General features: G+C 36.2%; 1 non-coding gene across 1 annotated transcript; it reads left to right on the top strand.

The window, feature by feature from the left end:
* Positions 1 to 986: 986 nt before the first annotated feature.
* On the top strand, positions 987 to 1,059 carry Trnak-cuu (transfer RNA lysine (anticodon CUU)). The gene has a single exon. It is a non-coding gene; the product is annotated as a tRNA-Lys (tRNA).
* The last annotated feature ends 23,061 nt before the right edge of the window (positions 1,060 to 24,120 follow it).

The raw sequence follows: 24,120 nt of genomic DNA, 5'->3' as shown, positions 1-24,120 counted from the left end.
AAAAAAAATAATTACTTTGTGTAAAATAAATATTTGTTTGGAAAAAAACCCTCATACATGTTTTGCGCATGACGTGCACTCGTGCTAGGTAGTCGTAGGATCGACTAGTCGCGACAAGCTAGCGCGGATGCGTGAGTGTGCGAGTGCACGCTTCGGGGCCACTCTTCTTGAATAGTACCAATAGTAATAATAATAATAATAATAATTAGGCACAAGGGCTCAAGTTTGGTGGCGGGGTAATAGTTGATTACATCGACTCTAGTATTTCATTGGTACTTAATTTATTGACCTCGAAAGGATGAAAAGCAAAGTCGACCTCGGCGGAATTTGAACTCAGAACATAGGGACGGACGAAATATCACCAAGCATTTCGTACAGCGTGCTAACGATTCTGCCAGCTCGCCGCCTTAATAATAATAATAATAATCCTTTCTACTATAGGCACAAAGGCTGAAATTTTAGGGGTGGAGTCGAGTCGATTATGTCGACCTAAGTACACAACTGGTACTTATTTTATCAACCCCGAAAAGATGAAAAGCAAAGACGACCTCGGCGGAATTTGAATTCGGAACGTAGCGACAGACGAGATACCGCTTAGCATTTCGCCCGGCGTGCTAACGCTTCTGCCAACAACAACAACGACAACAACAACAATTCTGTCTACTATAAGCACGAGGCTAAAATTTTGATGGCAGGCGTTAGCTGATTATATCGACTTCAGTGTTCAACTGGTACAAAAAAAAAAAACCAATTAGGAAATAGTAGAAACTATAAAACATGGCACATATTAATAATAAACAACAATATTTTGTCTTTTCTATATTTTAAGATGAAATTTGTCAAGTATATGTTGATCGTTTTGTCAATCCAACAACAGACTTGCAATAATGTGGTATGTTTACAAAATCAGCTCTTACGACCTGCTATCAATTTATCTGTTTGCGATAAGCTTAGTTATTATTATTTACAGTAAGCTTTAGCAAGTAGCCCGGCTAGCTCAGTCGGTAGAGCACGAGACTCTTAATCTCGGGGTCGTGGGTTCGAGCCCCACGTTGGGCGAATAGCTTTTGTCAAAAATAACCTTTTCTTCATATATTTCCTAATTGATAAATATCACCTTTGTTATTCAGTCAGCCCTATATACAGATAACAAATTAACAACGTCTCAAGTTTCGTCCTCAAGCAGTAGCATGGACAAAATATGAACCATTGACCTCTTGAAATCAAAAATCGTTCTCGGCTTGATTTTAATTTTGTGTGCCAAACTAAACAATATGTACTGGTGCTTCATGTTGAGTATCTCTCCTGTTCTAGGTATACTATACGTTAGTGAGACAAAAGAAAAAAGTTACTTATACAACAGAATTAAAGAATTAGCAAAGGATTTCAGGTTCGATCTTAATGTACAGCACCGTGAGCAAGTGTCTACTTTCGGAACCTCGGCTCGACCCGACCCTCGTGAGTAAAAATTGGGTAGATGGAATTTATACAGTAGGTCTCTTTCCAGCTGTGGCTGTCTTATGTCATTTTCTGGAATAGTGTATCAAGAACTACATCATTCAATGTATTCATCTTATTTTTTGTGTTGTTAGACCGTCGGGTATGAGGTGAGGAATATTTGGATCTATTTCTAATGATTCGAGCAGCCACTTAGAACCTTCTTCATTAACACGTGGTATGAGTAGTTGTAGATAATGTTGAGTGTAGCGTTTTCCTTCAAGCCCTGAGAGTTAACTATATTAGTGCTTGGAAATATGAATGGTATACTCTACAACACAGCAAAGAAATTGTTCAGACCATTGGAAAGAGAAAACAGAAATGTATTCATACATTCAGAGTACGTGTAGTAGAAAAAAAAGAAAGAAAGAAAGAAAGAAAGAAAGGAAAGAAAGAAAGAAAGGGAAGAAAGAAAGAAAGGAAAGAAAGAAAGAAAGGGAAGAAAGAAATAAAGAAAGAAAGAAAGGAAGGAAGGAAGAAAGAAAGAAAGAAAGAAAGAAAAAAAGAAAGAAAGAAATGTGTGGAATTCACAACTAGGCGTACATTCCCTTAAGAGCTTTAACACGAATCAATATGTTACTGACAATAACAACGCGATGGCGTCAATCGGACAAGTAACCGGAAGTGTCACCATAATTGTTTATTAAGCGAACACACAGTTTTTGAAAGTCACAACAAATATAAATACAGGAAAAAAGGCGACTAAAGTCATTTGTTCATATGTAAATAAAATATTCATTGAACTAAAACCTTTTATCACACATGACAGCCCACTCAACACGAGTATAATATACAATATAGAAGCCCAAGCTTTATTCCTAGAAGAAAAGACAAACATCGCCATGATGATGGGATAACATAGACTGCGATTATACATCTTGTATCTTGTCATAACATTCAACCAGCATCCAGAAAATTATTGCAAGTATGTAAAACAAAGCAAAACATTATCAGTGACACACACATACACACACAGGCGCACACAGTCGTGTATTCACACATACTTATGCCTACTTCTACAGTTCTCTCAGACCACACACCTCAAGTATGTCATCTTCAGTTTCTTTCAAAAAACTATCATGTGATTTTGACGCATAACACATCGTCGTGCAATAAACAAAACACTGATAACACGCCAACTGACACGACGAAGTCTCGTCTGATCTATCAGTATGCTAAAATGCTTCCATCGTCACCATTCACAAATCGTAAACCATGCAAGTTATATAACTTGTCTCCTGACACGGGATTTTGTTCTGCAAACTTACCTCTTAAAATCACTTGGGGAAACAATCCCTTAACTCCCTTCAATCTACCCACCCATCCTTCAGCTCAGTATATTCACACGTTTACAATACACATACGAACTATAAAACTATTTAAAAACAAATAAAAAGCGAATTGAGCTACAAATACGCACAAAACTGAAGTAAATATAAAAGCTACTTACTCTTTTACTCTTTTACCCACGTTAGCCTATGAGTTGTGGCCATGCTGAGGCATGGACATTGAAGATGATGTTTATAGTACCTTAGTTTCTCAAGCGTCACCCATTTAAGTACTAACTAGGTACAATGATGTTTAACTTTGGTCGTCGGACACAAACCGATGCAGCCAACGACATGGCTGTATGAAAAATTTGGTTTCAAAATTTGGCTTAAGGCTAGTAATTTTAGGGGCTGAGGTAAGTTGATTGCATCGACTCCAGAGCTCAACAGGTTCTTATTTTATCCAATCCCAAAATAGGAAAAGCAAAGTGGACCTCGGTGGATTTTGAACACAAAACTTAAAGTGCCGGAAGAAATGCCGCTAAGCATCCATCCTTTTTATGTTGTAGTTTGAGGAAAATTTGGTTGCTATTTCTAGTTGGTTGAGTAATCATTACAGACTCCTCCAGTAGCTCTAACGGTGTCATTGAGATAGTCTGTAATAAGACACAGGGACAGGAACCACAGAACAAGAGGTAAGTTCCTGTCAAGCTGTGCCTGCAACACAGTTTCAGACTGACTGAAGTCTTTTCACTGCACCTACACCGTCAATGTTCTTGTGAAAAGCCTGAACCTTCCCAACATCTAAAGCAGTGGTTCTCAACTGATTTTTAACCTATGAACCCCTTTGGTTACTGTTTTATTCTAGTGGACCCCACCGCCATAGCCATTCGATGTTCAAAAACTAGTTTTATAGAAACTTCTTTCAAAATTCCTATTTTGTTTTTTACACATTAACTAGTGTAGGTTGAACTATGTAAAACGCAGGGACGTACCGCCTAGGTAGGCAGTGCCTACCTTGAATAAAATAGATCAATAGCAACATTTTCCTTCTATGGCAAAATATGCACCTAATTCAATAAAATTATGAAGGTTACTCTGATTACTATGCTTAAAATGCAAAATATATTATTTTTTTGTAGATTAGGTGGGCATAATTCATCCCTATCTCAGTATTTAAGCTACGTATAGTACTGCTGTAGTACACGTGCTGCGTACATTCCTACGTTTTCTTTGCGTGCTATAAAAGCAGAAGTAAATCTGCCTTCAACTCAGTCACGCGGCTGTGTTTCGCTTATTTTTTGTGCTTTATTACATAAATGTCACCAACTGCTTACCCTGAATAATTACTGACGGCATGTGCCTGGTATAATGTTAGAGAAAGAAACCTTGCTGTTTTTTTTTTTAAATAAAACATCTAAAGCAAAGGACCCCTAACATGCTACTGTGGTCACCCAATTTACTATTTTGCTTGAGTGGACCTCCAAAATCTTATACGAATTCCCTCTTCAGGGTCCATATGGACCACGGCTGAGAATCACTGACTTAAAGTATATGCCGTCATGATTAATCTTGAGCAAGAGTAAGGAATATCCTCAATCGCATTCAAAGCTGAAACAGCTCAGTGTCGAAGCTTCTAAATACCCAGATGAAAATAACAACTGAAGATCGACAGGAAGTAATTTAATGAGTTATATATAGATTTATAAAATTAACAATTTAAAAATTCAGTATTATTTTAGGATAGACGCACCTCTTAGTTTTCAATGGAAATGCAATTTACTCCTGGTACTAAAGAGACGACTCCGACCCCGTCACTCAGTTCTTGCCACGAGTTTCAACTGTTTATTTAACTTGTTTGTAATTAGATTTTTTTTAAAGACAAGATAAAGGCTAACAAGGATCTTTGCAGCAGAGAGAAGGCCAAGGACATTCAAGTGAATCGACTCTGATCGAACAGATGAAGCTCTTTTGTGTTTTAGGATGGCAGTTCAGTAATTGGTCAATAAAAAACACAGACAGACAGGCACACACACACACACGCACAAACACAATCAAACACACACAATCACACACACAAGCATATGCGCGCGCGCACAGATGCACACACACACGCGCGCGCAGCACACATACACTCATACACTCTCAATTACGCACACACACACACACACACACACGTAATCTCACACACTTTGAAGCTACTTCTGTAAATATAGTTTATTCTCCTCACACCACTTCATGTTGGCATTTGAGAAAGAAAAACTCAACAAATTGTTTCGTTATTAAATGTAGCCTTTGAAAAGTGACTGGTTTTAAAATTCGCTTTGCTTCGATAACCAATTCTTTTTGATCCAACAACATTGGGATGGGGGCAGTTTCAACGTTCCAAAGTTCCGAGTAACACAAAGTCACACAATTATTTTTAAAGATCTCCTCAGCTATTCAAGACAATTTTTAACCTCCACCCGGTGATTATCTTTTTTCCGAAGATATACTGCAAAAAGAAAACAGTTTCCAGCGTTTAGTTATTTGACACCGCTGAAAAATTGACCATTGCTTATTAAACTTATAAATCATTAGAAACAACTGTAGGCGCGGGTATTGCTGTGAGCCTAAAAAGTTGACTTCCTAAAGACATGTTTTCGAGTTTAAAATCCTACTGCACCCTGGACAAATATCTTCTAATATGGCCCCACCGAGATTTATTTTAAATGGACTCCAAACATATTTTAAATCTGTTACTTTTTCTAACGATTTCTTTTGCTAATGTAAGGGGACATAAACACGTCAACAGGTTGTCAAACTAAGGCGGGGGACAAAGACGCGCAAGCATACGCATACACACGCACACATGCACATAATATAAAAACACTTACATATAATATATGTTATATAATATACATATGCATCTTTCTCTATCTCTCTGTCTGTCTGTATCTCTCTCTCTCTCTCTCTGTGATCCCCTGGAGTGCCTCCGGATTTAAACATCCCCTGGTTGCTTGGATGCTTCAGACTACCCCTGAAGGATCGAGGCAAGCCTATCACTTACCTATATATATATATATATATATATAAAATATACAAGAATAAGGGCAGGGAATCGTCAATTAATAATAGAATTAATAATTAACAATTTTGCCAAGTAGTTCAGTATGAAAAAACCTTTATCGGTAAAACCATTTATCATCATAAATATACAGGGATTAGCATTGAGTTGCTTCTCCAACATACTGAAAATTTAGAAATAGCAGTCAAAGAACTACTGATTCTAAACTACAAATTTTTGTTCTATGTGTGCCATAAATATCGCCATCCGTTTTAGAGAAAAATTTGTAGTTTAGAATCAGTAGTTCTTTGACTGCTATTTCTAAATTTTCAGTATGTTGGAGAAGCAACTCAATGCTAATCCCTGTATATTTATGATTATATATATATATATATATATATATATATATATATATATATATATATATATATATATATATCTAATGTGTGTTTGAAATTCAACTTAAAAAGAAGTGTTCTAACAAACGTAGCTGTGTTTAGCTAATGTATTTATATCTGCAATGTGAATCTGATATTCATGATTAAAGTTTAAAAAGCGAGTCAGAAAATCCAGACTAATACAAGAGATATCAAATATGGAACGTTATGACGTTCATGTATTTCTCAAAACGTAATTGAAGAGAAATGGTTCCAACTGGGATTTAGAAACGAACCACAGAGTTCTTTTATTAAGAACTTGTATTTTGGCTGCAGCAGATCGTATGGCAGTTATTGACAGACACTTTATAGCGTCTTGGAACTTCATAGGGTTTACTTCAAAGACATAAAAAACCTGCGAAAAAAAGAAGAAAGCTGCTAAGATGTCATGTTAATCTATCTATCTATCTATCTATCTATCTATCTATCTATCTATATATATATATATATATATACAGAAAGAGAGAGAGAGAGAGAGAGAGAGAGAGAGAGAGAGAGAGAGAGAGAGAGAGAGAGAGGGTTGTTCCCACGCAGGAAAAAGAATAATTGAAGTTGTTTGGGGGTTTGAAAATGCATCTGAATCTCAAAACGTGTAGTTTTTAAATTTTGCAATAGATTTATTCAAATTACCAAGCCAGTTTCAACAATTTTTTGCTTATCAGTGGTAAAAATAAATAAACGACGTGTTTAAGAGAGCTTAAAGTTAGTTACAAGGTAAAATTCAGTAAAAGCATGTTTAAACGATCAAATGTTCAAATGCTCCCAGAAATTTCAATGAGTTTCACAGGGATAGACAATAGTATAGGTAGACAGTAAATATTCGAGGACGATCATGACAAATATACACGATTTAAAGTTCAGTCATATTGCGTTTTTATTAAAAAAGAAAAGAAAGAAAGAAAAAAAGATGGAGAGAAAGAAAAAAGTTTTTCTTTTTGATAACCTCTGTCGTGGTACATGTAGTAGTTCTTTTCTCAATTTCAGCCGAAGTGCACGAGTCTGTTCACTTTGTTCGCTTCTTACAGTTGGAAATGTTGTCAGGCCAAATCTTTTAGTATATATATATATATATATATATATATATATATATATATATCTGCTATTATGCAAAAGTGTCTTAAGTCCAAAACATTGCTTTTTCAGAAAACGAAAAAATAGTTTCACCATTCCATTTCTTTTTAAATTAACAACAGTTTCAGCTGAACAATAATACTTTCTTGGGCGCATAAAATCTTAACTCAATGCATGTATGATATTTTCACTCAGAAATATTTTTGTAAAACTGTCGTATGTAGGACTTACTACACTTTTGAAAAATGCTAAACCGTTGTACTACACTATTTTCATATTTGGGCATCTGAAGCAGCTGGAGGTACGATAGTTTGACCAACAGAACCGGCTATTGCAAGCAAAATTAAATATTGAAAAAAAGAAAAAAAAAAATACGCGTTTGGCCAAATTTGGACATACGACAGTTTAACGTAATACCAACGATATATTTTTACGGTAAAGGATGATGTCTTTTGTTTTTCTCGTTGGGGTTTTGGTCAAGATATTGTTTAGTCTGGCAAATTCCAACGTTCTGGTTGGTTGACTTCCTGGTGACGTCAATTGTTTGTCGAACGTCTTCATTTCTTGTTGACTACGGTCAAAGAATAAGTTCTGGTTGGTTGTAAGTTTCGAACGTCATTTGTTTTGATCAAAAAAATATTTTCCGTTTTGGACAAAATATTTTTGTCTTGGCAAAGTTCAGCGTTTTGCCTGGCGGAATTCCTGGCGGGGACTTGGTAACCTGTTTTTGCCTGAAGGTCAGTTAGCGTTCCCGTGGGTTCCCTTAAGAAGTCACTGGTTCGGTCGGCTCGATGTTTATGTTTTTTCCTGAGAGTCCAATTTTGACCAGAGTAAAATTTCATTGGTTTAGTCTGAGGGGACGTCAGCAACTAGTGTTTGAAAAGGTGTATAGTGTTATTGCACAGTAGTTTGGAGTTGGGGTTTCGATTTCCGAGGAAGCCTGTTACTTAAACTTTTCGATTTGTATCCGTTATCCCTGGTCGTTTTTCGTGAATAAATTGGGTTTTCTTTTTCTGGTGTGTTATTAGAGAATATTTAGTTGTGATTTGTATTTTTAATAAGCATACTTTCCTTATTTAATCGGAACTGGGTTGAAGTGCTTCCGGTACATTGATAGAGAGGGAAAAATCTGGTATTTCTGATTTTTGTTTGCGGGGCATTGACCTATCAATATATATCTTTTATCTTTTACGTGTTTCAGTCATTAAACTTCGCCCATGCTGGGGCATTGCCATGAAGAATTTTAGTCAAACGAATCGACCCCAGTACTTATTTTTTAAAGCCTGGTACCTATTTTATCGGTCTCTTTGCAGAACCGCAAAGTTATGAGGACATTGATATATATATATATATATATATATATATATGTATATATATATATATATATATATATATATATATATATATATATATATATATATATATATATATATATATATATATATATATATATATATATATATATATATATATATATATATATATATATATATATATATATATATATATATATATATATATATATATATATATATATATATATATATATATATATATATATATATATATATATATATATATATATATATATATATATATATATATATATATATATATATATATATATATATATATATATATATATATATATATACATATATATATATATATATATATATATACATATACATATATATATATATATGAAGGTCAGACAAAAATGAATGTAACTTTTTTATTTGTCTTTATTCTCAATGGCCCAGTGGTTAGGGCAGCGGACTCGCGGTTATAGGATCGCAGTTTCGATTCCCAAACCGGGCGTTGTGAGTGTTTATTGAGCGAAAACACCTAAAACTCCACGAGGCCCCGGCAGGGGATGGTGGCGAACCCTGCTGTACTCTTTCACCACAACTTTCTCTCACTCTTACTTCCTGTTTCTGTTGTACCTGTAATTCAAAGGGTCAGCCTTGTCATACTGTATCACGCTGAATATCTTCGAGAACTACGTTAAGGGTACACGTGTCTGTGGAGTGCTCAGCCACTTGCACGTTAATTTCACGAGCAGGCTGTTCCGTTGATCGGATCAACTGGAACCCTCGACGTCGTAAGCGACGGAGTGCCAACAACAACATAATCTTCACATACATTCTTTGAAGATGGAACAATTTTAGCACTTTGTAATATCGAAAATACATCCCATTGAATTAAACACTGCGCCATAAAAGAAATGGTGTAAACATTTCGATAATTACATATGCTAAGTGTCAGAGAATATCTACTCCTCTTTTCCTAGTTATTCCGAGAACCTCAGGCTATCCTGTTACTATTTTGTATAATGAAAGTTCAGGCAGAAATGTCAGTAAACACGTAGTCAATGATAATTTAGTTGAGTCGCATTTATTTATTTCAGTACAACTAACTATTCTAGTTTATATTCCGCCTTAATAACAGGCGTGGATGTTTCAGGTTTCGAAGACAAATATTTTTAGCTGAAATCCATTCTGAAGCCAGAGCAATATTTTCAATTCCACAATGATAAACCTCTTCATTTTTAATATTTCTTATTAAAACTGATATTTCAAATAGCATCTAAAGTAATGGTTCTCAACCGGGGTCCACATACCGGTTTCCATTTAAAATTTTGCTGTTGAAATTTATATGTAATAAAATGTTTATACAAATACACAAAATATTTTCATTTTTTTATACAATTCCTATTAATATTTAATTATAAAAAATATAATAATAATAGGATTTTTTAAACATCGAATGGCTATGAGGGCTCATCCATGTAAAATGAGAAGCAAAGGGGTCCATAGGCAAAAAATGGTTGAGTATTACTACTGATCTAATGAATATTGTTGCTTGTTTGTAAACTTGCTAGAGAAGTCTATGAATTTCGTAGTCTTACTTAGACTGATGAAAGTAACGAGACGGGTGTCTAGCTTAAAAAGTGTAAAATCTGATAATATGCATCTTTATATTCAGGGACCAGAACAGATCAAGCGAATTCCTATCGATATTGTTAGAACCGTGAAGTCTTAGAAAATATGCACAAAAAAAAAAAAAAAAAACCGAATTACTGGGATAACAGCATCTAGAATTTCTAATTCTGCACAGGACCAGCAGTTTTGAAGGGGAGGGGAAACTGTTTACGCTGACCGAACTACTGAACTGGCACTCATTTTATCGACCCCCAAAGGATCAAAGGATCAAAAGCAAAGTCGATCTCGACGGTATTTAAACGTAAAGAACCCGAAAGAATGCCGACAAGTATGTGGCCAGCGCGGTAACGGATATGCCACCTTGCTGCGTTATACATTTGCACAGAATATTACTACAGAAAAATAGGTAATACATTCATTTTCGTTATTCGACATTCCTATATTATCTTTTCGCTCATCTTTGTTTCTATAGATTAATATCTGAATGATTTAATGTCTAAAGTCAAAAAATAAAGAAAACACAAAGTCGATCCGCTTCCGCCGGTTTGCCTCAGAAATTATCGGCCTCTTTCAAGCGATCCGGCCGAACAATCCAAATTCTTTTAGGCTGTTTCTGTCATTCGAAAGAGAAAAAACTTCTACATAAACTTTTATATATATATATACAGGTTTATATATATATATATATATATATATATATATATATATATATATATATATATATATATATATTATTTTATTTAAAAAAAACCTTTTTTTTTGTATTTATTTTTACTCACATATATATATATATATATATATATATATATATATATATATATATATATATATATATATATATATATATATATAGGTTCAAAAAAGGAAAAAGACAAAAAAAAACAACAACAACGTGAGGACGTGATACAGATTGTGTTACTAGACGCTCGGGAGAGGAAAGAAAGAGAATATATATATATATATATATATATATATATATATATATATATATATATATATATATATATATATATATATATATATATATATTCATATATATTTTCACACATACATACATACACACGCATAAAATTGTAAAAACACTTTTTCTTTACATTTAAAAAAAAAATTCCTTTTTCTTTTCAATGATTTCTCTTTAATTAACATATTTGTCTTTTATTTTTTTTTTTATTCTCAACTTTGTTCCTTTACTTCCGTTTTTGTGTCACTTTATTAGCCAAGTTTTTTCATTTTTATCATTGTTACAGTTAAATCTTTATATTTTTCATATAATCTGATAATGTATTGTGATTTTAAGCTTGATAACCCACTACATTTTACGAAGTTACTATTCAAAACTGGAATAATTCTTCTACTACTTGGCAGGGGTCATATATTCAAGAACGTCAAACAAAAACTAGAATATAACAAAAAAGGAAAAAAATGTGCCTCACAATGGTTAATAGGTTACTATATTCCACTTCCACATCCTTTGAAATTTCTGTAATTTTCTAGTTCAATCCCCTATTTTTATGAAGTGAATACATTTTGTTACCACATTCATTTATATTATTCTTTCTTAGAGAATGTACTCTTGTTGATAACGACAAACTGTTAAGATAATAGAATCCAGTTGAAGGTTTTCTCATTCTTTCTTAACGCAGCACTTCTGAGATCCTACTATAGACGGCGTATTGTGAGTAATTGTATCGTAAGTTTTTCATCAGGTAAATCGAAAATGCTTCTTGCTGTTCCGAACCTGTAGAACAGATTCTCATATCTGATAGACCTCTTTGTCGATTTTAAAGCAAATAAATATCACATCATAAAATCTGGTGTTATCTCAGACCCAAATATAGTCAACTCTGCTGTATTTATCACGTCCGTTGTACTGTCTACATCTATCGGATCAGAAATGTTAATGTTGTTTCTTTCAAGGGTACTGAGGTGTCGTAGTCATGTCTCTTATAGGGTCATAAACTGTCCTCCGCCATCAACTATTATTCCCAAACATAGAAAATCTCGAATCGGTTAAATTTCATGTAACAGCGGTTCTATTATACTTTGTTTTGATCCACTGAAAACCGCTTACTTTTATGGTACTTATAAAAATAAGCAGACTTATGTCTGCTAATTGTTGGATGGTATCTATCTCATAATGCTTTCTGTTATAGGCACAAGGCCTGAAATTGCTGGGGTGGGGCTAGTCGATTACATGTACTTATTTCATAAACTCCGAATGGATGAAAGGCAAAGTTGCCTTGGTGGAATTTGAACTTGCAACATAATACCGGAAGAGATGCTGCCAAGCATTTTGTCTGGCGTGCTAACGATTTAGCCAACTCACCGCTTTGTACCTATCTAATAATAATATACGAGGTCTGATCAATAAATATCCGGACTGTTGCCATAGTAACGAAACTAAAGCACTCAGAGGGAAGTCACTTGGCAGATTGACCTTGACCTCTGCTGTGCATGCGCACTAAATATTAACGTTCTAGCTCACTTCCGCTATTTATAGCAGTGCTTGGAAGGAAGGTGTGTAGCATGTGATCGTGGCATTGACCATGACAAAGAAATTGTCATGGCGATACCTGCTCAGAGGCCTACACAAAGTTGCAGAAAGTGTCTAGAGAGGAGTATATGAGCCGCACACACGTGTACGAGTGGTTCAGATGTTTCCAAGATGGCCGAAAAATGTCGATATTGACGAACGTTCTGGGAGATCCGCAACCAGCAGAACTGAGAAAAACATCGTAGATGTGCGTGCAGCTGTGAGGGGAAGTCGTCGAATCACGGTGAGTTATTAGCGGATGTGCAGGTTAGATACGGTTCAGTTCAATCCATTATCACTGAAGATTTGGGTATGAGACGCGTGTCTGCCAAGTTTGTGCCAAAACTGCTTTCAGCAGACCAAAAACACACTCGGGTTTCAGTTGCCCAAGATTCCCTTGATTGTGTCGAGAACGATGAAAACTTTTTGGTATCACCAAGCTTTTGGCAAAATTTGATGCAGATTCTCCGCTCAACTTTCTGTCATGGTCAATGTGACGAACACACGCTACACACGTAACTTCCAAGCACTGCTGTAAACAGCGGAAGTGAGCTGGAACGTTAAAACTTAGTGTGCATGCACAACAGAGTTCAAGGTCAATCTGTAACAAGCGGCTTTACTCTACGTTACTATGGCAACAGTCCGGATACTTATTGATCAGACCACGTAAAAAATATAACCGACCTGTCTAGTTTCTTGTTGAGATCCTTAATTTGGTCCCTTCTACTTGAATCCATTGCCAGATTTCTTTCTTATTTAAGTGAAATAATCAATTTGTTTATGTATTATATTCGTTCAGTTATGATTAAATGACTGCGGAAACTATTATGTAATATACATTATTTAAATGCGTGACTGTAAAATTGTTCTCAGCCACGTCTATATACATGATGCCTGATTTATCACCCGCAAGTTGTTGAAACTTGTGCAAGCTACAAAATAAATGTAACACCTGCTCCTCTAGTCTTCATTTATTATTAATACTCCGCGACAGAAGTAACTCTTCCAGATTTTCTGTTTGTATGAAACGTACGTTACTACCAGAGAAATTCTCCTTTGCACAAATTTAGACAGCTGCTGTTCGCGTGAGTGCTACCTGAGATAAACGCCTGTATCATCTGATCACTTCTCACTTGCTATATAAGTATAATATAAAGATATACATATTCGCGCGTGCACGGGCACGCATGCACACATGCGCGCGCGCTACATTCATTTATAGCTTATTTATATTTTAGTTGCGATCGTGTACTTTCTAGAGTGTTGGTGTCTGCTGTACTAAATGTTTTCATATAGTTTACAACGGCATAAGAGTGAACTCCCTGAAAGCTATACCACTGTAGGATTTTTGATGAGGTTAAAAAAATCTCATAAATCTAACGAAAGAAGACAACAAAATTGATATTAATGGCGGAATACTCGAAAGAGAGAGAGAGAGATTTTATGTTTTGTATTACTGCTGGTATTGGTGCTGACCTGCAGTTCAAATTTTATTTAAAAAAAAAAAAGAGATCTAGGAGTTAATGTTTCAGAATTCAGTGTTCTAGTTTTTCATAGTTCTTGCGTTTTTCTTTTTTTTTTTCGGTGAAGTATGATAACTCATCCCCTCGAACGTCACAACCACCACTATAAACACACACATACACACAATAAACAGAATAAATACAAACATACACACCCAAAAACAAAATACCAGAAAGAACAACAAATCAAACAAACAAACAAACAAACAGAAAACCATGATTTGATGATGACACTGGCATAAATTCATGGGTATTTCGTTGAAATTCTGAGTAATTTTTCAAAGAAGAACTGGAGTTACAGGGGGAAAAAAATTATTTCTAGTTCAATTTTCATATATTTCGCATTACTAATATAGTATTGCATCGTGGAAGGTGTTTATAAGCCATTTAAAAATACATAAAAACCGTTAGATTCACTTCAACATTTAAATTTAATTTAACAAAATATTTTCGTCGCTTTGAGACCACGACCTGTTCACTGACAAAACACCTTCCACGATGCAATTATTTTTATTTCAGCAAACGATCTCAGATCAGGTCACTTGCTATGCAAGTACGTCTCCGTAATAATATAGTATTATTAAGAAGAAACTTTTACGGAAACAGTAATTCTATCCCAAGTTATTGAGCGAATATTCTTTTCTACTCTAGGCACAAGGCCCGAAATTTTGGGGGAGGTGGTGGTGGTGGGGGCAGTCGATCAGATCGACGCCAGTACGCAACTGGTACTTAATTTATCGACATCCCCGAAAGGATGAAAGGCAAAGTCGACCTCGGCGGAATTTGAACTCAGAACGTAAAGACAGACGAAATTCCGCTAAGCATGTCACCCGGCGTGCTAACGATCCTGCCAGCTCGCCGCCTTTGTTGATTGAAGATATTGTTGATTGAAGATATTGAGTATTAATAATAAATGAAGACTAGGGGAGCAGGTATTACATTTATTTTGTAGCTTACACAAGTTTCAACAATATGCGGATGATAAATCAGGCATCATGTATATAGACACGGCTAAGAACAATGTTACAGTCACGCATTTAAATAATGTGTATTACATAATAGCTTCCGCAGTCATTTAATCATAACTGAACGAATATAATACATAAACAAATTGACTATCTCACTTAAATGGGGAAAACAATCTGGCAATGTATTCAAGTAGGAGGGACCAAATTGGGCTGTACTGTCTAGTGTTATTGTTGTTGTTGTTGTTGTTATTTTGGTGTTTCGGGAGATCGTTGCCGCTACACCAGTACATCTAACTTAAAATCTACTATCACAAATATTGGTCATTATGACCCTTAAGAGGGAATATCGTGTACACTACAACAGACTTGCTTCCTTTCACACTAAAAATGTGAAGAATAACTCCTCTGAGACCTTTCAAATGATAAATGAGTTATGAAGAGATTAAACTTAGAAGAGCACATCGTTAAGAACGCTCACAGACCCTTAGCATACCAAAGATGCTCGCCTGCCAAATATTTTGCATTTTATTAAAAGAGTTTGGGTAATATAAGCAATGTTATTAGATATACAGAATACAAGACCATAGTAGATTTACGAAGTTTTCTAAGAAAACAAAATGGAACCCAGAGATTTCTACAATTTTTTTTACTTGTTCCAAATCCTTAGACTGCGGCCATGCTGGGGCATTGCTTTGAAGGGTTTTAGTCGAGCAGATCGATCCTAGTACTTACTTTTAAGTCTGGTGCTTATTTCATCGGTCCGTTTTGCCGAAGCGCTAAGTTACGAGAACGTAAACAAACCAACACCGGTTGTCAAGCGGTTAGGTAACTCTCTCTCTCTCACTCTCTCTCTCTCTCTCTCTCTCTCTCTCTCTCTCTCTCTCTTTCTTTCTCTCTCTCTATCTCTCTGTCTATCTATCTCTCTTTCTTTCTCTCTCTCTCTCTCCCTCTCTCTCTCTATCACACACACACACACACACACACACACACACACACACACACACACACACACATACATGTATGTCACTGTGTCTGTGTTTGTTCCCCATTGCCGCTTCACAACCGTGTTGGTGTGTTTACGTCTCCGTAACTTAGTGGTTCGGGAAATGCGACCGATAGAATAAGTGCCAGGCTTAAGTACTGGGGTTGATTCATTCGACTAAAATTTTTCAAGGCAGTGGCCCAGCTTGGCTGCAGTCTAATGACTGAAACAACCAAAACATAAAAGATATACATACATACATACATGTATACATACATACATACACACACACACATACATACATACATACATACATGCATGCATACATACATGCATGCATGTGACGGGTTCTTTCAGTTTCCTTCAACCAAATTCTCTTACATAACTTTGGTCGGTCCGGGACTCTTGAAGAAGACACACTCCCAAGGTTCCACACAGCGGGGGACTGAACCCAGAACCACGTGGTTACAAAGTGAGCTTCTTAACCATACAGCCATGCCTGCGCCAAGAGGAATATTTGTCAACGTTCATAATACCCCAGAAGGGAATTTACTACAAATTCTTCCTCTGCGAGCATATATAAATGATTTATTTCTAGTAAATAATGGCTTGAAACGAAACGAACACCAAAGTGAAACTATGATGGAATGGCTTGTGTCAGAAGACAGAAATATCAATTTATAAAATCAAATTGATGACAAATAAAGTAAGAGGCCATTTTAACACACATGAATTATGTTCAGTGACTCATTATTCAACGTTCAAGTTCCAATATGATCTGCTTGTACGTTTTATTTATCCAGAGTTGATAGAATAATGCACTGGGAGTGCTGTTTTGCCTCAACAGAACTCTAAGGCTTTGCATCGGGGACCAAATGTGACTATCTCGTCTTTTTTTTTTTTCTGATGTAATTTATCTTGGATGAGTGGACGACAGGATCGATTAACGTCAGCGGGTTTAGAAGTCAGAACACAGTTAACTAACGTAGTCCAGTATCTTTAAATAGATGTTCTTTTCTACTCTAGGCACAAAGCCCGAAAGTTTTGGGGAGCGGGGGCCAATCGATTAAATCGACCTCAGTACGCAACTGGTACTTAATTTATCGACCCCGAAAGGCTGAAAGGCAAAGTCGACTTCGGCGGAATTTGAACTTAGAACGTAAATACAGACGAAATACCGCTAAGCATTTCTGCCAGCTCACCTTATCTTTAAATAGATATTCCTTCATGTATATCTTCCACCTTTTTTTGTTTTTTGTACATTGCATTCACATTTGGATATTCATGCCGTCAATAATGACAGCGGGTGTTTTACTAATCTTTGTGATCATTACAATATTTAGTATTGTATTTAGGAATACTCGATTTTTCCAGTTGGAGGTATTGACGAAAAATGTACTTGAAAGTTGCTAATGAGGTTATGAGGGTTTAAATAACAATGCCAAAATAACAGGTAAAAAAAAACATGTTTATTACCCCGCAAATACTATATAAGTTTGGTTACTTTCAATAAGTACAATATGTTATAGTCAATGAATCACTCACTCGCTATTCTCCATTATGTGCGCGCGGCGTAATAAATAAATTTGCTAAAGGTGAATGCAGGATATCTTTCAGTAAGTTGAATACGAAAGCTATTAGTGGAACATAGTTGAATATATAAAGTAGAATAATTAATGGTAGAAGGATTGTATATACAAATATATATATAGCGTATTAAATGTATATTGATGACACATAATGCATTATGTGTGTGTGTGTATGTATATATTTGTGTGTCTGTGTGCATATATATGTATATGTACACACACACACACACACACACACACACACACACACACACACACACACACACACACACACATGTACATGAACAAAAGTATACAGTAAGATTCATGATAGTAGAGTCTGAAAAAGGTAAAGTTCCAAAGGTAATCCGGGTGGAGTGATGGTAAGATGGATTAGGAGAGGTACCAAAAGTCTGAGAAGAAGGTAGGAGAGGTGAGGGCACAAGAGAGGAGGAAGTCCAGTCAGACAGGATGAAACTGGGGTGACCACGTGAGCGTATATTTCATATGGTTCAAATGCACAGAAAATAAAAGATGATGACAAGTGAGAGAACAACAAGCAAGTGTATTAGTTTGACGCTCAGGAAGAATGGAAACGTCTTGGGCGTTTCGAGCCTACGCTCTTCAACAGAAAGGGATGAGAGGGAAAAAATGGAGAGAGAATGAAGAAAACAGAAAGAGAAAAAAATGTGTCGGGATTAACGGTTTAACATGATGAAACCGTTAATCCCGACAAATTTTTCTCTCTCTCCATTTTATGTCAAAGAGCGTAGGCTCGAAATATCAAAAACTTTTCCATTCTTCCTGAGCGTCAAACTAATACACCTGCTTGTTGTTCCCTCACTTGTCTTTGTCTTTTGCTTTCTGTACATTTGAACCATATATATATATATATATATATATATATATATATATGCAGGGCAGGGAATCGTCAATTAGTAATAAAATTAATAATTAACAATTTTGCCGGGTAGCTCAGTATATATATATATATATATATATATATATATATATACAGGGTTATTCAAAATGAACTGATTTCATTACGCAATATTTTAATAAGGAAAAGCAATAGAAAACTCCAGCTAAGTCACAACTTTCATTTTCTGTTTTACAAGTGTTCAATGTGGCCACCATCTGCAGCACGGGCAACATCAATGCGATAAAAGAATTCCTCCCAGACGCGTGTCAGCATATCAAAAGCAAGTTCATTATGAAACTAAAGAATAAATTTGCTTTACTTGAGGCGATTCCAGAAGATATTGACATAGAAGAGAAATGGAAAAACTTCGATAAAACATTCAACCAGGCAGCTGATACGCGTCTGGGAGGAATTCTCTTATCGCATTGATGTTGTCCGGGCAAGGATGTTTATGGAAGACCAGCAGTCGCCCATGCATACCGGCCTCCCCTCTCCACGCCACCAGTGTTATCCAAGGGAAAGGCAAAGGCCGATACAGCTTGGCACCTGTGACGTCGTAACTCATTTTTACAGCTGAGTGAACTGGTGCAACGTGAAATAAAGTGTCTTGCTCAAGAACACAACACGCAGCCCGGTCCGGGATTCGAATTCACAACCTCACGATCGTAAGCACGACGCTCTAGCCACTGAGCCATGCGCCTCCACACACACACACACACACACACACACACACACACACATGCTAATACGCATAACGTATTATATATATCGTTGATAATCCTTCACGTATGTTCACATATTCCTTAACATGCATTTACACATTCTTTCACAAATATCCACATATTCCCTTACATATATATTCACACGTTCCTTACATAGTATAAACTTTCAAACATTGTCTCAATTTTTCCAAATCTTGCTGCATTTCATATGGAAATTTTGTTCCTCCAAAGTCGTGTTGGGATATAAGTCGACCTATCTTTTTTTGGTTGTAAATTTTGGTCTGAAAATTCAAGTTGTATGCCGGAATATACAGTACAACATCGATATTGTGTAACAGTAAAATAATAATGGAAAAAATGAGTCCTATAAATCTACAATAACCCTGAGGGTTAAGTATTAGCCTGTAACTTCGGAAACAGCGATGTAATTTATTATAATATAACGTTTTCTATGAATATACCAACCGTTTCTTTGTAGAAAACATTCATGCTACAGAAACCCTTCATCAAAACTGTCGTAGCCAATTAGTTTTCTGTATATAAAACAACTAAATTGAAGACAACTTTCTTTTGATAAATTTATCATAAGAATGCTATCTTTGATAAAGAATTAATAAAACAAACAATTCTTTGATAAAGAATTCTGTATCTTAGTTATTGTGTCATGTTTTGTTTAGATGATGATTGATAACACCTGTCAGTTGTATTGTCTTCTCCACAGCCCTTTGTCTTTCTCTCACTCTCTGTCTCTCTTTATTTTTTATGTTACTCGACAAGGTGTATGAATTGTGAAACAAAGGCCCAGAGGGGCAGACCAGTTATGAATTCAAGAATATGGAACAAGCAAATTCAAGGACCCAATCTCTGTTGATATGTCGTTCTAATCTCAAAGGGCGGTTGATAACAAAAACGGCAGATAAAATACCTAACAACATTATTTTTATTTTCTTTTTTAATTATTTGATCTTGGAGGAAGTGAGTTCTGCCCCATGGTCTTTGCAGGAGTTACATCTGTTTACCTCCTGAATTTAAATCTCACCCACGTTAACTTTTATCTTCCAGTCGTCAATTAACTCTTGAAAATATTCTTATTCAAAAGCCCAGTCCTGTGATATTTCCATTATAGAACAAAAATGGACGCTAGAAGAAGAAAATAGATCAGAGTTTTCTCCTTTACATCAGAAAGCTGCTCATTTCCTTGCAAATGAAGTAAACGAGGTTAGTACGATTTTTGTGATATCGTGTGTTTCAAGGCTGGTTAACTGATACAATCCTGTGATGTTCTGTGCCATACAGAAAGTTAAGAGTTAAATTGTAGTCAAATATTCGACCAGGTTTCAAACTACTAAACTCCAACCCTATTTGTTTGACATTGTCAATGTCGAAAATCAATTATATTTTTACAAATGTAAAGTCGTTAGAATTCGAAGACTTCGTAAGTCATCAATAATATATCTGTAACTATGAATCTTGACCCCTTAATTCGCTCTCATTCATCCTCCCAGTATGTAAACTGCTACAATAGATTAGACAATTATCCTTAACATTATCGTCACCCAATCTTACACCCATTCCTCTATGGGTGTTTGGTAGGTAAGTACGAGTGTCACCCTTGTAAATATGTCCAATATATAACAGCAGCAACAACAACTAGTTGTAGTGGTATAATGCAACACGGGCATGTTGTGAGTATAAGGGGGTAACTGACAATTTCGAACTTCACGTCCAATTGTTTATTATAACTACATAATTATCTCCCATAAGTTGCTATGTATGTATGTATGTATGTATGTCATTATTCATTTTTATTTCAAGATAAAGAGCCGGTTTCTAACAATGATCCAAGGTTCCTTCATTGAAATTTCAACATCAACGGGGTATTTTTGTATGTATGTATGTATGTATGTATGTATGCATGTATATATGTATGCATGTATGTATGTATGTATGTATGTACGTATGTATGTATGTATGTATGTATGTATGTATACGTGCAGATTCGTACAGATTTTTACAGTTCCAGTGATGGATTGGATCTGTAGTCTTCGAACCAGCTTTCTCATTTCTAATTTGTCAAAATTGCTATTTAGACAGTGTGTTACATATCTCAATGCCCCCAAAATTACATATTTGTATGTATGTATGTATGCATGTATGCATGCATGTATGTATGTATGTATGTATGTATGTATGTATGTATGTATGTATAGACAAGCTACTTTCTATATAAGATACTTTAAACCTTCACTCCAATGTAATAAGTACGTGGGTTTGTGTGCTTCTATCTGCGAATGATATTTAACATTTAACAACTAGCCTGCTGTTAGCTTGTTTGTGATTCACATTTAGCATAAGAGTGAAAACTGGTGTTGTTGTTTAGTTCTAGGTCAGTGATCAAAGGTTTTCTACCCAAGCAACTCACATGTTGTTTTGGAAACAGGATGGTTTGACTTGAGGAATATACGTTGCTGCTCCTAGCTGATCAGTGATCACGTAGACGGTCCCACGTTACACCGAAGGCTGCTTTACCCTTCACACACACACACACACACACACACACACACACACACACACACACACACACACTTGTAGGTGCCACTCTAGTGTTCGATCTACCCGGCCATTTACATTTTAGCGTGCAGTTCAACCCTAAAGCCTAACCTTAAGACCTAAACCTTAATCCTAATCCTAATCCAGATCAGGTCATTTCACAGCGTATACCATAGATACTGCAATAGATCGCACCCTAAAGAAGCGCCTGCATATATATATATATATATATATATATATATATATATATATATATATATATATATATATATATATATGTATGTATGTATGTATGCATGTATGTATGTATGTATGTATGTATGTATGTATGTATGTGTGTGTGTGTGTGCGTGTGTGTGTGTGTGTGTGTGTGTGTTTGTGTGTGTGTGTGGAGGCGCAATGACCCAGTGCTTAGGGCAGCGGACTCGCGGTCGGAAGATAGCGGTTTCGATTCCCGGACCGGGCGTTGTGTGTGTTTATTGAGCGAAAACACCTAAAGCTCTACGAGGCTCCGGCAGGGGGTGGTGGCGACCCCTGTTGTACTCTTTCACCCCAACTTTCTCTCACTCTTTCTTCCTGTTTCTTGAGTAAAAACTGCGATGGACTGGCGTCCCGTCCAGCTGGGGGGGGGGGGGAACACATACGCCATGGAAACCGGGAAACCGACCCTATGCTCCACAAGGGGCAAAAAGGATAAACAGCATACATACATACATACATACACACACACACACACACACATATATATATATATATATATATATATATATATATATATATATATATATACATATATATATATATATATATATGTATATATATATACACACACACACACACACACAAAGATAGATATGACTGGTTTATGGGGTAACCCGGGGTTTCACGTCCATAAAGCACTGAGCTTTATAGCATTTCTTTAGACCTTAAGCCTCACTAGAGAGGCCATTTGCTTAAGAGGCCATAGGCCAACGGGTTTAGGGTCTGAAGAAACGCTGTTATGCCAAGTGTTTTATAGTCGTGAAATCCCGGGTAACCCCATAAACCGGCCATATCTATCTTTATCTATATACTCTACTGCTCTATAACCTAGAGTGTACTTCTCTTTCGGATTTATGATTTACTGAAGATGTATATATGTATGTATATATTTATATAAGGAATTAGCGATTATCGTATGAACTTCCCTAGCTTACAGCTGTTTCTTATTTCTTTATTGCCCTCAAGGGACTAAAGATAGAGGGGACAAACAAGGACAGACAAGGAGATTAAGTCGATTACATCGACCCCAGTGCGTAACTGGTACTTAATTTATCGACCCCGAAAGGATGAAAGGCAAATTCGACCTCGTCGGAATTTGAACTCAGAATGTAACAGCAGACGAAATACCGCTAAGCATTTCGCCCGGCGTGCTAACGTTTCTGTCAGCTCGCCGCCTAGCTTACAGCTGTTTCTGTTGTAAGTTGCAGTGGACTCATAGCTGAATGTTTGAGTAACGCCTTATAGCTTCATCGGAGCCTCAGATATGAAGTGTAGTATATTTGAATTACATTTAAGCACCTATATACGAAAAAGCATTACCAATATATATATGAGGGACTTCTTTCAGTTTCCATCTACCAAATCTACTCGCAAGGCTTTGGTCAACCCATAGCTATAGTAGAGGACACTTGACCAAGGTGTCACGCAGTGGGATTGAACCCGGAACCATGTGGTTGGGAAGCAAGCTTACCGCATAGCCGTGCCTGCACCTATTTCTCTCTCTCTCTCTCTCTGATCTCGGTCGTTCAACGACGAGGATTCAGTTGTTCGATCAACTGAGTTACCTGCTCCTGAGTTAATGTGTAAGTGACTGAGATAACCGCAGACATGTATACCCTTGATGCTGTTCGCAGGCAGAATCAGCACAGCAAGGTGTGTGATGAGGCTGTGTCATTTAAATTACGGGTACAATCTAACCGACGGTCTCCTATGCATTTCCCGTCCACCCAGTTTCACTGACAAGGAATGGGACAACCAACATCTATAGAAAATAACATTTGCGCAAGATACCAGACAACGGGATCGAACCTGGAACCTCGTGGGAGC

The sequence above is a fragment of the Octopus bimaculoides genome, chromosome 3 (assembly GCF_046866305.1).
Source record: "Octopus bimaculoides isolate indiv1 chromosome 3, ASM4686630v1, whole genome shotgun sequence".
In the NCBI taxonomy this organism is placed as follows: Eukaryota; Metazoa; Mollusca; class Cephalopoda; order Octopoda; family Octopodidae; genus Octopus; species Octopus bimaculoides.
Note: the sequence above shows the minus strand (reverse complement) of the source record. Positions and strands in the feature narration are given on the sequence as shown.